Genomic DNA, 15429 nt, shown 5'->3' with positions numbered 1-15429 from the left:
TGAAGGGGAATTTCAGGGCTCAGAGGATTAGTAATTGCAGATGTTAATTTATTTGTTTAGACTGGCAGTGGGTGAAAGTCTCTGCCACGCTATCACAAGACCGTTCAGGCCTGTATGAAATGAGTTTCTCTTCCTCCAGTTCCTAGTGGATGATTGTCACAAAACACCAACAGAACTGGAATTGGTTGGCTCTCCCTGCAGGCAGGGGTGCAGGAACAATTTGTATAGTGAGGGTGCTGGGAGCCATTTAACCAAACTGTAAACCTTGTATATAATGGAAACCACTTCAAGCCAGGGGGTGCAGCAGCACCCCTAGTTCCAGCACCTGTGCCTGCCGAGAGGCTGACTATCAAATAAGCGTGGAAATTACAATAGCTTCTTGCCGCACTGAAGTTCTTCTTAGAAAGAGTTAACACACAACAGTGGGATAGTGTGAGACAAATTTGACTTGCTTTTTTGCTAGAAGCCATCTGCAATCAAGGAGTACACATGTTCTTTTGATACAGAATTTCATCAATAGGCATTGATAAGAGAATGTTGGACATCTTCTATTGAGAGAAGATTCAGTACCTTAGGATTTCAGTCTGGTTACCTTTCAAGTGCACTGAATTCACTTCCAGCCAAATTCTGTTCTCAGCTCCCCCAGTTTAAATTGGGAGTTACCCCTATTGAAGTCAATGGCCTTGGATAACCACTCTTTCCAAGATGCGTGCCAATGTAGTGACAAGGGGAGGATACAGGGAGCTGTGGCTCTCAGATGCAGTCCTCCCAGCCCGAGCACAAGAGCAAGAAGTGTCCTACTTTAACTTAGCCTGCTGGTGTAAGGTCCCTATGCAGAGCTCATGCCCACACCTTTCCCTCAGCCCTCCTGCTTTTCCCGCTTATGCTGGTGTGGGAAGGGTGTCTTGCATGGGAGGCAGCACAGCTCTATGCCAGCAGCGATTCTCCTTCACACTGGAATTCCACTGGAAATGGCCTTAGTGGACCAGGTAATCTCGGCCAATTTCAGTGGAAATTACTCCAGATTTACACCAGATGTGCCAGAGAGCAGAGTTTAGTGCTTGAAACAAAGCAGAAAAATTAGTATGTGATTCCACCATTTAAATTCTTCATCAGGCTCAGTCTGGGGTTTTGGGGCTACAGTCAGCAGATGAACCAGATGTAATATAGCTGGAGCAAGTGGATGTACAGATGCTGTCTCAATGGGGGGAAAAAACACCTTTTCATTTCACATACTCTGATGGGAATTTCCGCAATCATATGTCTGATTACACTAATTTACTGAGAAGGTGGCTCTGTGACCAACTGTCTCAACTCCTACTGGCTGTATTGAGGTCCATGTGTTTTGTGCTGTCTTGACCAGGCCCTGTATGCGCCGTGGCAAGCTGCACCACCATGGGAAGCATGCTGCGTCAGGGACAGGCCTCTGCAGCAAAATCTGCTTTCAGACCTCCATAACAAATACCACATCAGCTCTGGAATGCTGCTTTCCCTATGTTCCCTTCAGAGATTGATGTCAGTGAAGAAGATGAAAGATGAGAAGAATACTGGAGTCCAGACCCACTATGCAGATCTGAAAGCAGAGCTTTGCTCAAACACTGGCAAATAATGGGTTCTGAGGAAAGTCAGCAGTGGGCATGTGATCTGTAACTTAACGAAGTGTTTCTTGTGGTGCTGCTTTAGGGAGGCATGCCATTCATTTCAGGAATATTACAGGATTTTATCCTGCTGCTGACGTGAAGAGGTGTTTAATAGTAGCTCTAGCGGCATGCTCCTTCAGAGATTCCCAACTAGGTTCAAGTCCTGTGCAACATAAGTAAGAGAAAGTTATTTCCTTCCTCCCCCCCTCCACACACACACATTGGTGGTGGTGCTCGGTGGCAGCACGTCATCACTGCCTCACATTTCTTTTCCTGAATAAATATTTCTCTCTGAATTTAATTTTGATTAGTGGTGTGGATGAGATGAAGCATGGTAGAAAGAAAGGGCTCCTTGGGTTGAAATAACTCACTGTATGTATGTTTAGCCACGGTTTTGTGAACGTCTGGAACAGTTCGATATTGCTGAGCACACAGGTATAGTGTCTGAGATGAGGATGGAGCCCTCCATCGTAACCGAATGAGCAGATTGCATTTTCAACAATGTCTCCTTTAGCTATATTGTAAGTGAAGCAGATTTAGACCTGGTCATTACACAGATGTGAGACCTCCAAGAACCATCCAGGTGCGGTAAGAAGTTAGATCGGGGTAGGCAACCTATGGCACACGTGCCAAAGGCAGCACACGAGCTGATTTTCAGTGACACTCACACTGCCCAGGTCCTGGCCACCGGTCTGGGGGGGCTCTGTATTTTAATTTAATTTTAAATGAAGCTTCTTAAACATTTAAAAACCTTATTTACTTTACATACAATAGTTTAGTTATATATTATAGACTTATAGAAAGAGACCTTCTAAAAAAATTCAGATGTATTACTGGCATGCGAAACCTTAAATTAGAGTGAATAAATGAAGACTCGGCACACCACTTCTGAAAGGTTGCCGACCCCTGAGTTAGATCAACAGGATTCCTCCAAGGCTGAGATTGTGGCTTGAGGCATAGCTATGAGCAAGGGGAAATGAGGAAGAATAGCCCCAAGAGTAGCCCTAGGAAGCATTGTGCCACAGATATGCCCCTATGAGTCACTCATAATTTCCTCCCGCTTCCCCCTTGCTCTGATGAGGAAGTAGTAATTTGCTGCTGGCCTATACCTATGACACCCACCATTCCGGCACAGCTGTGCTAGCCAGTGCATTGTGGCAGAGCCAAGCCTCCAGCCACTCCCTGCAACTCCCTGCCCACCTGCTCCAGGGACAAGTGGACACGCTTCACCCATTCACTATTGCACACCTAGATTCAAGGGGTGGAAGAAGGGGTGTATAGTCCAGAGGGAAATTTTACCCCAAGTCACTATCTAGCGTTTATAATGTAAAGTCTGTGGGGCAAGGACCTTGAGTTCTTACTTGCCTCTAAAACACCAGAGCACTGCAGAGTTAGTAAAACTATCACATTTCAATATCTCTTTTGTGTCTCATGGTAAATCAAGAGTGCCACATCATTCATTTTTAAATAAATGAGAGCATGTTTCTAATCCGTCAAAAGAAACAGCATACATTCATTCTATAATGTATATTCCATGTTTTCTTAAGAAGGAACTCCGACAAGGGTTAAAAAGTAAGTGCATTTCAAACATTTCTTGGTTCTGTATTTTCTGGTTTTTTGAGAATGTTTATTTCAATATTCATAACACACAGTGTGGGTCAGATTCATGAATGTCTTCTGGCAACAGAAAGCTTGATGTGCATATGTGAATATACTCAGCTGTGATTGTCCAATGGCAAGAAAAAGATACAGAATAGATTTGAATTATAGAATTAAGTTTCTAGTTCAGGGGTAGGCAACCTATGGCACGTGTGCCGAAGGCGGCACGCGAGCTGATTTTCAGTGGCACTCACACTGCCTAGGTCCTGGCCACTGGTCTGGGGGGCTCTGTATTTTAATTTAATTTTACATGAAGCTTCTTAAACATTTTAAAAACCTTATTTACTTTACATACAACAATAGTTTAGTTATATATTATAGACTTATAGAAAGAGACCTTCTAAAAATGTTAAAATGTATTACTGGCACGCGAAACCTTAAATTAGAGTGAATAAATGAAGACTCGGCACACCACTTCTGAAAAGTTGCCGACTCCTGATCTAGAGAGAGATCCCCTTTACTTTGAGTGACCCCTGTACACTGCCCTGGGCCATAAAAACACTGCAGCCAGATGGCAAAGAACTTCTCTGGTGCAGGCCCTGCTTAGGGCTTCCAAACGCATCTCTACACTGCCTGCATTGAGGCCCTGGAGCAGGAGGCATGCTAGGATGAGGCTGGAGGCATGAGACAGCATGTCAAGGGAACCCCCGTACACTGAGCACTATGGAGATTCTGTGCTATTCCAAGCTGTGGGGCAGCCTCTGATGCTCTAATACACCAGGAAATTCACCAACTCCATCTACAGCTCCAAACTGGGAGGGCACAGTGTGACTTAAAGCCACCATTGTCCTCTAGCTAGGTTGTCAGTTCTAATGCAGTACAGCCTCTCCCCCTCATCTTTACAGTCACATTGCTGAGCATTTTTATTAAATTGTGGTTGTACACCATCATTTCTTATTTGACCCCATTCCTGAAGTTGATATTTAGACAAAACTCTCCTTGACGTTTATGGTTTTAGGCCTGAGTAAGGACTGTAGGACAGGCAGTGGTAGTGAGAGCTTGCCCAGCAGTGGGTCTGTACCTATCACTGGAAAAAATTCCTCATGGGATGAGTCTGAGAGGATAAGTTTGTATTAACAACTCATAGACTTTAAAGCCAGATGGGACCATCATCTAGTCTGACACATTGCAGGCCACAGAACTTCACCCACCCACTCCTATAATAAACCCAAAACCTCTGGCTGAGTTATTGAAGTCTCAAATCATGATTTAAAGACTTCAAATTACAGAGAATCCTCCATTTACAGTAGTTTAAATCTGCAAGTGACACATGCCCCATGCTGGAGAGGAAGGTGAAAATCACTCAGGGTCTCTGCCAATCTGACCCATGGCAAAAGTCCTTCCTGACCCCAAATATGGTGATTAGTTAGACCCTGATCATTTTGGCAATACCCAACAGCTAGACTGAATTCTCTGCAGTAACTTAGAGCTCTCTGCATCTACTGCCCCATCACTGGCCATTGGGGATATTTGCTACTAGCAATCACAGATTGGCTACATGCCCTTGTAGGCAGTCTCATCATACCCAAAACTCATCAAGCTCAGTCATGAATCAAGTTAGGTTTTTTTACCCCCACTGCTCCTCTTGGAAGGCTGTTCTAGAACTTTACTCCTCTGATGGTTAGAAACTTCATCCAATATCAAGCTTAAATTTGTTGATGGCTAGTTTATATCCATTTGTTCTTATGTCAGCATTGGCACTTAACTTAAACAACTCCTCTCTCTCCTTGTTATTTATCCTTCTGATGTATTTTTAGAGAGCAATCATATCTCCCCTCAGCTTTTGTTTGGTTAAGCTAAACAAGCCAAGCTCTTTGAGTTTCCTCTCATAAGTTAGGTTTCTATTCTTCTGATCATCCTAGTAGCTCTTCTCTGCACCTGTTCCAGTTTGAAGTCATCTTTCTTAAACATGGGAGACCAGAACTTCATGCAGTATCCCAGATGAGGTCTCACTAGTGCCTTGTATAATGGTACTGATACTTCCCTATCTCTACTGGAAATACCTTGCCTAATGCATCCTAGGAGTGCATTAATCTTTTTCACAACCACATCACATTGGCAGTTCATAGTCATCCTATGATCAACCAATATACCCAGGTCTTTCTCCTCCTCTGTCACTTCCAACTAAGTGCCAGGTTTATAGCAAAAATTATTGTTGTTAGTCCCTAATCTTGCACTTTTAAATTTCATCCCATTTCTATTACTCCAGTTTTCAAGGTCATCCAGATACTCTTGTATGATATTCTGGTCCGCCTCCATATTGGCAATACCATCCAACTGTTCTGGTTGATACTAATTGAGATGACAGTTTTTGTGACGTGGGCACCCCTAACAGACTAAGACCACCAAATCTTTTTTATGCAGGCTAATTTATAGCCATGACTTTCAGTTAGGAGCCAATTTGACTAGGTTTTGGAATGATGGATTTGGTATAATATTGCCAATATCTGAAGTTGTCAGGTTCATGCTTTGGTGCATTTTTAAGTGTCCTAATTCTGAAAAACCTACCAATCCTTTAAAACAAGGGCTACAGTATTGTCAGCATCCCAGCTTCTCAGCTGGCTAACCCATCAGCACAGATTCCTCCTTAAAAAAATTAAGTGCACAATAATAATACAACTTCAACAAACATGTCTGCTCTGCTCTTGTGAGCAAGCAGACTAGTGAAATATACTCAACTCCTGCTCTCCGACGGCATATAGCTAAACACTCTGCCTGTTCATGCCAACAGAGCCCACAGGAACAGTAGAGTGGTGGAGAAGAACCTCCAAACCAAAAGAAAGCTGGTTGTTTAATTTCAGGTTTGGGAGCTCTGCAGCGTAGGGGATAGCTTCAAAGTAGTTCACTAAGACTCTTGGAGAGATATAGATAAGAATTATACAGAGTGTCACATGGCCTGTTTATGGCAAGAACATTTGTCCATATCTCATAAAACAGACTCAAGCTGGGAATGACAAAATCAAGATATGATTGTGCAAAAATAACCGCTGAGGTTGGGCAAAAAGAAACCTAAGCAAAGAAGAAAACTTTTTTTCCCTACTAATGCCAAGTAAATGCTGTATGTTAGTGGAGTTCTAATGGAACAATTTCACTGTATCCAAATGAAAGAGCAATAAGATGTCTTGCTTGCAAGCCTTTTTAGCCATTTATCTGTCATTTATCTGTCATGGGGTCTAGAATTCATGAATAGAAGTGTAAAAATACCAAAATTACACACTATGATACATCTACCAAAATTATATACTCTGATCAGTGTCACTCATTCACTACATCTTGGTGGTGACGTGATCCTATCAGACATCTGTTTTAAAACCCAATTATGCCTGAGTTTTCACAAAAAAGGTCATTCCTACAGCTGCTCCTTTCATGTCTAGACTGCTCCAGTGTCGTCTACTTCTTGCTCATAGTTATTTGAAATATGTACCTCTCTGTGTATAGTGGGAAGTCATTGACAACAATCTGTCATAGCATTGCAGTAAGCAAGTGCTATTTAATGATTCTCTAATTCAAAGGTGTCCATAATGTGTTACTTCCTTGCACAGGTTACCCTCATGGCTATTTTGTGTGTAGGGAAGAGAGCAGCACAGGTGGGCAAGAAATACATGGAGCTCTGTGCCCCATCCCCAATGTGCCAGCCAGTACAACTGAACCATTGTGGAAGGGGAAGTTAGCTCTATTAGGCTAGGTCTACACTACCCGCCTGAATCGGCGGGTAGAAATCGACCTCTCGGGGATCGATTTATCGCGTCCCGTCGGGACGCGACAATCGATCCCCGAATCGGCGTTCTTACTCCACCAGCGGAGGTGGGAGTAAGCGCCACCGACAGAAAGCCGCAGAAGTCGATTTTGCCGCCGTCCTCACAGCGGGGTAAGTCGGCTGCGATACGTCGAATTCAGCTACGCTATTCACGTAGCTGAATTTGCGTATCTTAAATCGACTCCCCCCTGTAGTGTAGATGTACCCTTAGAAAGAAGACTGATGCAGCTTACTTCCCCTCCTCCGCCCCTGGAATAAGGGGAAAGCTGAGGACAAATTGTGAATCTCTGAGTCACTATGTGCTGCTCCTTACTTAGGCTGGATAGCAATGTGACAACTCAGCCCTAGAGAAAAATGAATCTAGGTATTTAGGTAGGAAAAGAAATAATAGTGCATAATTCCTGCATGAGATTAGAATGCCAAGAGCATCATATTGTTCTCTTCAAACTAATTTGCAATAATTTATTCACCAAACACAACACACAAATTCAGCAGCCGCTCTATTTTCCATCTTTCTGTCTCCATATTTCTTAGCAGCTCATCCCTTTCCTGTTTTTCTCACCAGAGAACACTCTTTTATATCCTGGCCAGTTAAGGCCCAGCACAGAGGATACAAGAGCAGGTGAGATGGAGAAAGGAGTAAGAATGACTGGAAAACATGGGGAGTGAGTACGGACAGAACTATGACTATATTGTAATCTCTCTTCCTCCCCCTCCCTCCACATTCTATGCAATGCCTAGGGCCTTACCAAATTCACGGTCCATATTGGTCAATTTCAAAGTCATGGTATTTTTTAAATGGTAAATTTCGTGATTTCAGTGATTTAAATCTGAAATTTCATGGTGTTGTAATTGTAGAGGACCTGACCCAAAAAGGAGTTGTGGGAAGAGGGGTTGAAAGGTTATTGTAGGGGGCATTACAGTATTGCTACTTTACTTCTGCACTGCTGCTGGTGGTGGCGCTGCCTTCAGAGCTGGGTGATCGGACAGCAGTGGCTGCTGGCTGGGAGACCAGCTCTGAAGACAGAGCCACTGCCAGCAGCAGTGCAGAAGTAAGGGTAGCATGATATGGTACGCTGCCCAGCTCTGAAGTCAGCACAGAAGTAAGGGTGGCAATACTGTGATCCCCTAAAATAACCTTGTGACCCCCCTGCAACTCCCTTTTGGGTCAGGACCCCCAATTTGAGAAACACTGGTCTCCCCCCATGAAATCTGTATAGCAGGGATAGGCAACCTATGGCACGCATGCCGGAGGCGGCACGCGAGCTGATTTTCAGTGGCACTCACACTGCCCAGGTCCTGGCCAAAGGTCCAAGGGGCTCTGCATTTTAATTTAATTTTAAATGAAGCTTCTTAAACATTTTAAAACATTATTTACTTTACATACAACAATAGTTTAGTTATATATATTATAGACTTATAGAAAGAGACCTTCTAAAAACGTTAAAATGTATTACTGGCATGCAAAACCTTAAATTAGAGCAAATAAATGAAGCCTCGGCACACCACTTCTGAAAGGTTGCCGATACCTGCTGTATAGTATAGGTTAAAAGCACACAAAAGACCAGATTTCAGGGTGTGTGACGCATTTTTCATGCCCGTGAATTTGGTAGGGCCCTAGCAATGCCACATCCAATACTAAGGCGATGGGAGCCACACAAGAACCTGAATAGATAGATACCTTAGGCAGGGCAGAGAGGGAACATTAGCTAAACTTTTACTAACTTTGAAAGTGATATAAGTTCTGCTTATTTTGAGGACTGGGTGAAGAATCCAATCAGTTCTTATTTTATCTCAGTCAGGCAATGTATCCATACCTGAAACAGAGGATTGCTTTAGAATTGCTCCTTGTGCGAAACACAAGAACCAGGGAGAATTGTAGACTCTATGCATGGTGAGGGAATGTACATAGGTGTAGGTGCAGCCATTGCTGAGGTGGAGCTCAGCCCTGCTTCCTAATCAAGTTGGTACCCAACTGGCAAATCTAGTTTTATGAGAGCATATCTGCTTGCAGAGAATTTTCAGTTTCCTGTCTGTAAAACAAATTATGTACATTTTAATGAAATCTTCAGAGTTACAGAGGCTGTCACTATGCATGCTGTAGCTATGCCGATATATGCCAAATTCAGAAAACCACAAAAATGCTGAAGCTGTAGATGTGGTTCGACCAGGGTGCTAACTGAAGGAAGTGGATGTACCAATAGGTCTTCAGTGCTAGTGTAAGCTTTGCCTTTACCACAAAAAAAAATTAATTTGGATTCAATGTTAAAAATAAAATTGTCACCACTACATTGGCTCATTTGAATTCAGAATGAGCTGTCAGTGGAAAATGTGAGCTTCTGAAATGCTCTTATCCTTTTCCATGGCACAGCATGAAACCTTGTAATCTACAAGGTGTCACAGATGAACAATACAATATGACTTTGTGTCATTTTAGTTATACAAACTGTATGACCAAAACGCTTTCCAGAGTTAAATGACACAGCTACAGAGCAGAAATCTATCCTCTCAGCTTTTATTTATTACTTTAAAAGATACAGTACAGAATGGGCATGACAAAAAAGATATGTTTTCAAAGGAGATAAGTTTATTTGGTCAGGACAGGCATAGGGTATAAAAGCAGTGTGATGGGGTGTTCACTTCACACTCGCCTAGGAATAGAGTAACCGTATTTCACAAAGGGAAAATGGGACACCACGCGGGGCTAGCCCAAGCCAATTGTCCCCTGCCCACCCGAGTCCCCCCGAGTCCCCCTTCCCCCTACCTGAGTCACTGGCCCAAGCCCTGCCTCCCCCACGTGCAGGGCTCTTGTCCGAGTCCAGCCTCTCCCCCGCATGACTGGCATCACTGCTCACCCGAACCCTGCCTCTCTCCCACGTGGCTGGCTGTTGTTGCTTCCCTGAAATCTGTTCCCCCTCCCTCTCAGGGCTGGCTGCCCCTTGTCCCCCTCCCATGCATGCTCATTTGTGCCCCGCTAGGAGTGCGTGCCCCACTTTTTTGACAAATGCCCACTTTTGACAAAACAGGATGTATGGTCACCCTACTTAGGAAGGGTTAATGAGGCTGAGAGTGGCCAATTAAGCAGATAGGCTACACCTGAGGGGAATTAGGTGGCCTAAGTAACCCCCTGATTGATGATAGAGCACAGCTGAGAAGGAACAGGCAGTGCTAGTTTAAAGCCAGGAAGTTGGCAGGAGAAAATGGCAGCAGTGAGGGAGCTTGTAGACATGCTCTGGCTGTTAGACAAGGAAACCCAGGGGAGAATATAAACCCCAGGTGATCCAGGTTCTGAAGGAAAGGTTTATTCAGAAGGCTGGTAGAGTAAAAGCCTGAGAGAGGTAGAGTAGGGAAAGCCTCAGGAAAATGACCGGCTGCTGATTAGAGGGTCCCTTAGCTGGAACCCAGAGTAGGGGGAGGCTACTAGCCACTGGGGAAGTGGCACAGTCTGGGAAGTGAGGGAGAAGACTGCCATGTTGGATGGAAAGACTTTGATTAACCCCTGCAAGGGGAAAACATACAGTGAGCTGACCAGAGGTCCAAGCTACAAAGAGAGAGTGCTGAGCTACTGAGAGAGAAGTAGCAGGGCCCACAAACAAGTGACAGAAGCAGGTGTCAGACCTGGAAGGAACTAATCCCCGGAGCAGCCAGGAGGAGCCATCCTAGGGGTAAGTGTATCCTGTGATAAGCAGTATTAAAGTAGTAGGTAAACTTAAAAGCCCAGGTGAAAATGACTAAGAGAAAAGGCAGATAATAAAGAACAGAGGGCCAAGAAATGAGAACTCCATAGAGGAAGCTTCATAGTTCAGAGAAGGAATAACAACCAGAGAAGAAGAGAGAACATTTTGACTAATAGAAGCTGAGCCAACATATTTCATTAATGTGAAAGGTTACACTGAAATCATAGGGAATAAGGAATATTCATAGACTATTAAGGTTAGAAGGGACCTCAGGAGGTCATCTAGTCTAACCCCCTGATTAAAGCAGGACCAAACTCCAAATTGCCCCCTCAAGGATTGAACTCACAACCCTCAGTTAAGTAGGCTAATGCTCAAAAGCTGAGCTATCCCTCCCCCTTCAGCTAGAGCTAAGCAAAAGGTTTTGGCTAATAGTTTGTTCATCAAAAAATACAGCTGTGGGTGCCTGAAACTGTTCACAAATTTGGGTTGAAAATACAGCCAATAGTTCTGGCTGGGGAAAAAATGGAAGAAAAAGTCTACAAAAAATCAAAGCACTTTATTTCAATATTTTCTAAATGGAACATTTCAATTTTTAATTTCAAATTATATTTTTTAACCACAAAAAAGGGGATTAAAAACACAACCAAAGCCAAAATGAAATTTAAACATTTTGTTTCAGTCAAACAACACATTTCAGTGAGGAAAAACTGAAATTGTCATTTTGTGTTCACCTGAAAGAAGATTTGCAGCTTTACTCAGTTATTCACCTAGCTCTACCTTCATTCTGAGTGAGAAAGAGATTAGCCATATGGAAGACAGCAACTCAGACTGAAAACCACCAAGGAGATTGCTGGCTGATTAATCATTATTGAGGAGACAGCAAACTGCTTCTGTCCCCCACCTCCACTTTAATTTTCCTTTTTTTTTTTTTTTTTTAAAAGACTAGTGAGAAAGCAATAGTATGAGGGTCAAGGCCAGACAGGGATATTTTAGGACAGTGGTCTGTTTCAGAGAGTTTGCCCCAGAGGTCGAGGAATTGGTTACCATGTCAGCAGCGCAGGGACAGGGAAAGGACAGAAGAGATCAAAAAAGGACATAATTTACTTAAGTGATTGAATTATATTCTCAAAGTCTAGCAGAGGACAAGGGAAGTGGGGAAGAAGAAGAAAGAATTAATAATAAGAGGACTGATGAGTATATGAGAATCAAGACTGAAGTTAAAGAATAAAGGTTGAGCAGACAGTGAAGAAACCACTAAGGATGAAGTTGGAGAAGGAGAGATGATCAAAGAGAGGGAAATGGGGGAGGGGATACAACTAGAGATTTGGAGGCTTGGAAGGTCCAAGATGGGTGGAAGTAGAAAGGGAGTGCAGGAGCAAGGAGTGGGGAAAGCAAGCAAGTAAATACACCATAGTAGATTAAATGGAAGATTCTGAGAGTCTTGTGCAGGGTCAGAGAATTTCTGAGTCCGCTAAAGCAACAGCCCACACAATCTGAGCATCTGAAGGAAGCTGATCTTGGAGTACAGCAGGAAAGAGAGAGGACAAATATGGAAAAAAAAAATCAGCTCCCCTGCTAGAAGGAAAATAGGTTTGCTGAGGTAACGGAGATTCTACCACAAAAATGTCGTGACTTAACCATGAAAACTGCAGGTTTTAAACAGAAAAGAAATTATTTAAACAATAACTGCACCTAGCTTTGATAAGTAGCTATCCTAGCGTCCATGGCAATCTTTCATTTCTTAGCTGAGAAGTAAAGTTGAGCCTGCACCAAAACCATGACTGTGGATACCCCAAACTTTGTGGGGTTCTGAATAATAACTGGCAATCAGATCTAATTTTTGCTAGCAACCACTATCTTTATAATGAGACAAACCAAAATCTCTACGCCAGGTACTCTTGAAATTTGGTGTGTTCAAAATCTGGATCCAAATTCTGTGATTTGAAATCACTTCTGCTGAGAAGTTCTTCCATCAAGAAATCTAGACTAGCTTTGACTAGGAATTCACTCCCTTTATCCTTAAGCTCTTTTCTTTCATTGCTAGTTTTAAAGCTGCCTTACTATCGAGGGGATTAATCATGTTTGTAACATGTACATTGTCTCGTTAAGAACTTTGCAAGGGCTGTTGTTAGGCACATGCTTTAATTACCTACCAGTCTGCATACAGGTACCAACTGCTGCCTATCTCTATTAAGGCTTTGATTTTTTTTTTTCCCCCTTGTAAGGCAATGTAGTTCACAAACAATACGTTTTCATAGAACACCAGTTTCACTTTGGTTTATTTCTGATGCTTAGGGAATGCTCCCCCTCCCCAATGACTCTGAATATAAAGAGAATGAGACTGGTCACAAAGAACATCACTCATTTGTTCGCATGCATGCAGTGAACTTTTAGGAGCAGAATTTGTTCTCAAATTCAAATGACTTATTTATTTCCAGTAATCTTAGGTTAATAGTTTTCTTTCTAAGCTTTCCTGTTCTGAGAGGTGGTAGAAGCTTTTAGTCTCCAAATAGTTCCTTGAGACATTATGATCAATCCTGATATCTGTATTCAAGCTTGGGGAGCTTTAAAAGCAATGAAAGCTTTGTCCAAATAGGATTGGAGCTGTAATTAGCAGGTAGGTAGAGGCAGGGTCAGACAAAGGGGGGGGGGGGAGAGAGAGCTGAGATTGAGATATGAAGAAGTTATAGGTGGTTATGATCTTTTTAGAGATATATTGGGCATTCCAGAGACACTAACAGAAGGGAAGCTGGGATGGGGGAAGGAGGAGGGTGGGCATATGGTTATAAATGAAGGTGCAAGAGAGGGAGAAGTGGTGGTGGGGATGGGTGTGGGAGGTGGAGAGGGTGGGGATGGAAGAAGGGCCTCGGTTGAGGTAAATGTCACCACAGGCGAGGAAGGTTGGATGTAAGATCTGGATTTGTGCTGATGAGCAGAGAGGGGAGATTGGAATGGAGGGGGACAGGAGCAGGTGGAGCTGGTGAGAACTGTAGAGAGGAGGGTAAAATGGAGCCGGGGGTGGGGGGGGAGAGAGAATGGGAGAGGGACGGAGGAAGAGGATGGATGCTGTGAGGCTGAAGAGGGGTGTGATAAGTACCATGGGGGAATGGCAGATAGACAAAAGGGGGAAAAAATGAAAAATATTGTGAAAGTAACATGAGCGTAGCTGCTCCTGAGGTAGCTAGACTGTGTTGCCTTTCCCTGCTTTTTTTACTGCAATAGCATATACCACAATCAGATTTGTGTGGGAAGGCCCTTGTCCCCGAGAGGACACCTCAGGACTCCAAAAACCTAAACATGGTAATTAGTTTCCACATTGTAATTTAAGATAAAAACTTAACAATCCACTCTATACAGTGCTTAATTTGTGCCAGGGCTTGCCAGGGCTAAGTCCCGGCATCTCTAGGCTTGGCAATTCAGGTGGAGCAAGCCCCAGCATCTCTGGGCTTGCTGCATCCGTTATGGAAGTTAAAAAATTGCTTGAGCCCCAGCACCTCTTTCATTACAAACTAAGCACTGACACCATACAATGGTTTGAGAGGTCACCATCCCTTCTCAATGAAGAGTCATTCCAGAGGGTTTTTCTTCGTCAGAACCAAGTTTCTGCTTCATTGATCATTTCTAGGTCAGCCTATTGAGTAAAAAACCTCTTAATGAAGGAGGTCTCCTATTCTTAAAAATGGTCTTAAATCATAGTGTGTTCTAAGCAGACCCATCTTATACTGTATTTCTGAAAATCAATTTTTCTGTTATGGACACAGGCCTTGTAAAATTTTACCACAGCCCCAATATTTCTGTGATATAATTAAGCATTTTGAATTAAAAAAAACAAATAGACTTTGCTCCTTAACAGCTGGAAATGCCTTGACAGAAGAATCTGATTCCTGGCACATATTAGGATTTACATGGACACTGATCCTACAGTGACATGCATCTGGATATACTCTTGCATCTGCACAGGATGCCATTGCAGTAACTGGAGAATCAAAGCCTTTTTAAGCTACTCCTAAAAGTGTATGTCCTATCTGTATATCAACATGAACATTTCTGTTAATACAACCAAAATGAAACTGACAGGCACTTAAAATTAGATTTTTGTTAAACTATTGTGTGAAATAATATCCTTGTTTGTTTATACACAGCCGTTAAAGGTTTTTAGTGTGTCACTTCCAGCTAACCTGCAGATGGAAGGAAGTGGTCAGATGAGGATTACAGAAAAGTCTAACTAAATCTCTGAGTGGAAATCTCATAAGTTTCCTTTTCTTTGTCTCTCTCATTTCTTGTAGCTGTTCTTCTGGTCAATCAACTGCGAACATGACTGACAACTTGTAGTGGCTGACAAATATCACACTTCCGATGTACTGCCATGAAATAGAAAATACATACTCAAGCCACAGGTAAATAAATATACAACCAACTGCTTATGGGTATATCGATACACAACCTATCAGGAAAGAGGTGAAAATCTAGATAGCTGCTGTACCCCTCTTTTTGTGACTTAAGGAGGTGACATCTACTAAAAGTCAGAATGCTAGTCCATTTACAAGGATGTGACATGAGATCAGGAAAATAGCTGTGACTGGCACGCAGCATATCCTACCCTGTGCGTGTATGAACAGAACACACATACGTAATTGTTTATGTAAACAACATTTTGGAAGGACAATTTCATTTAAAAAAAATTAAAATTACCGTA

The 15429-nt window shown here is 42.8% G+C and overlaps 1 long non-coding RNA gene across 1 annotated transcript; it reads left to right on the top strand.

Annotated features, from left to right (window-relative positions):
- Positions 1 to 10582: 10582 nt before the first annotated feature.
- Positions 10583 to 15146, top strand: LOC122173712 (uncharacterized). Its single transcript, XR_006174424.2, has 2 exons — positions 10583 to 10721; positions 15020 to 15146. It is a non-coding gene; the product is annotated as an uncharacterized LOC122173712 (long non-coding RNA).
- Positions 15147 to 15429: the final 283 nt, after the last annotated feature.

This window comes from Chrysemys picta, chromosome 5, assembly GCF_011386835.1.
Source record: "Chrysemys picta bellii isolate R12L10 chromosome 5, ASM1138683v2, whole genome shotgun sequence".
Taxonomy (NCBI): Eukaryota; Metazoa; Chordata; order Testudines; family Emydidae; genus Chrysemys; species Chrysemys picta.
Note: the sequence above shows the minus strand (reverse complement) of the source record. Positions and strands in the feature narration are given on the sequence as shown.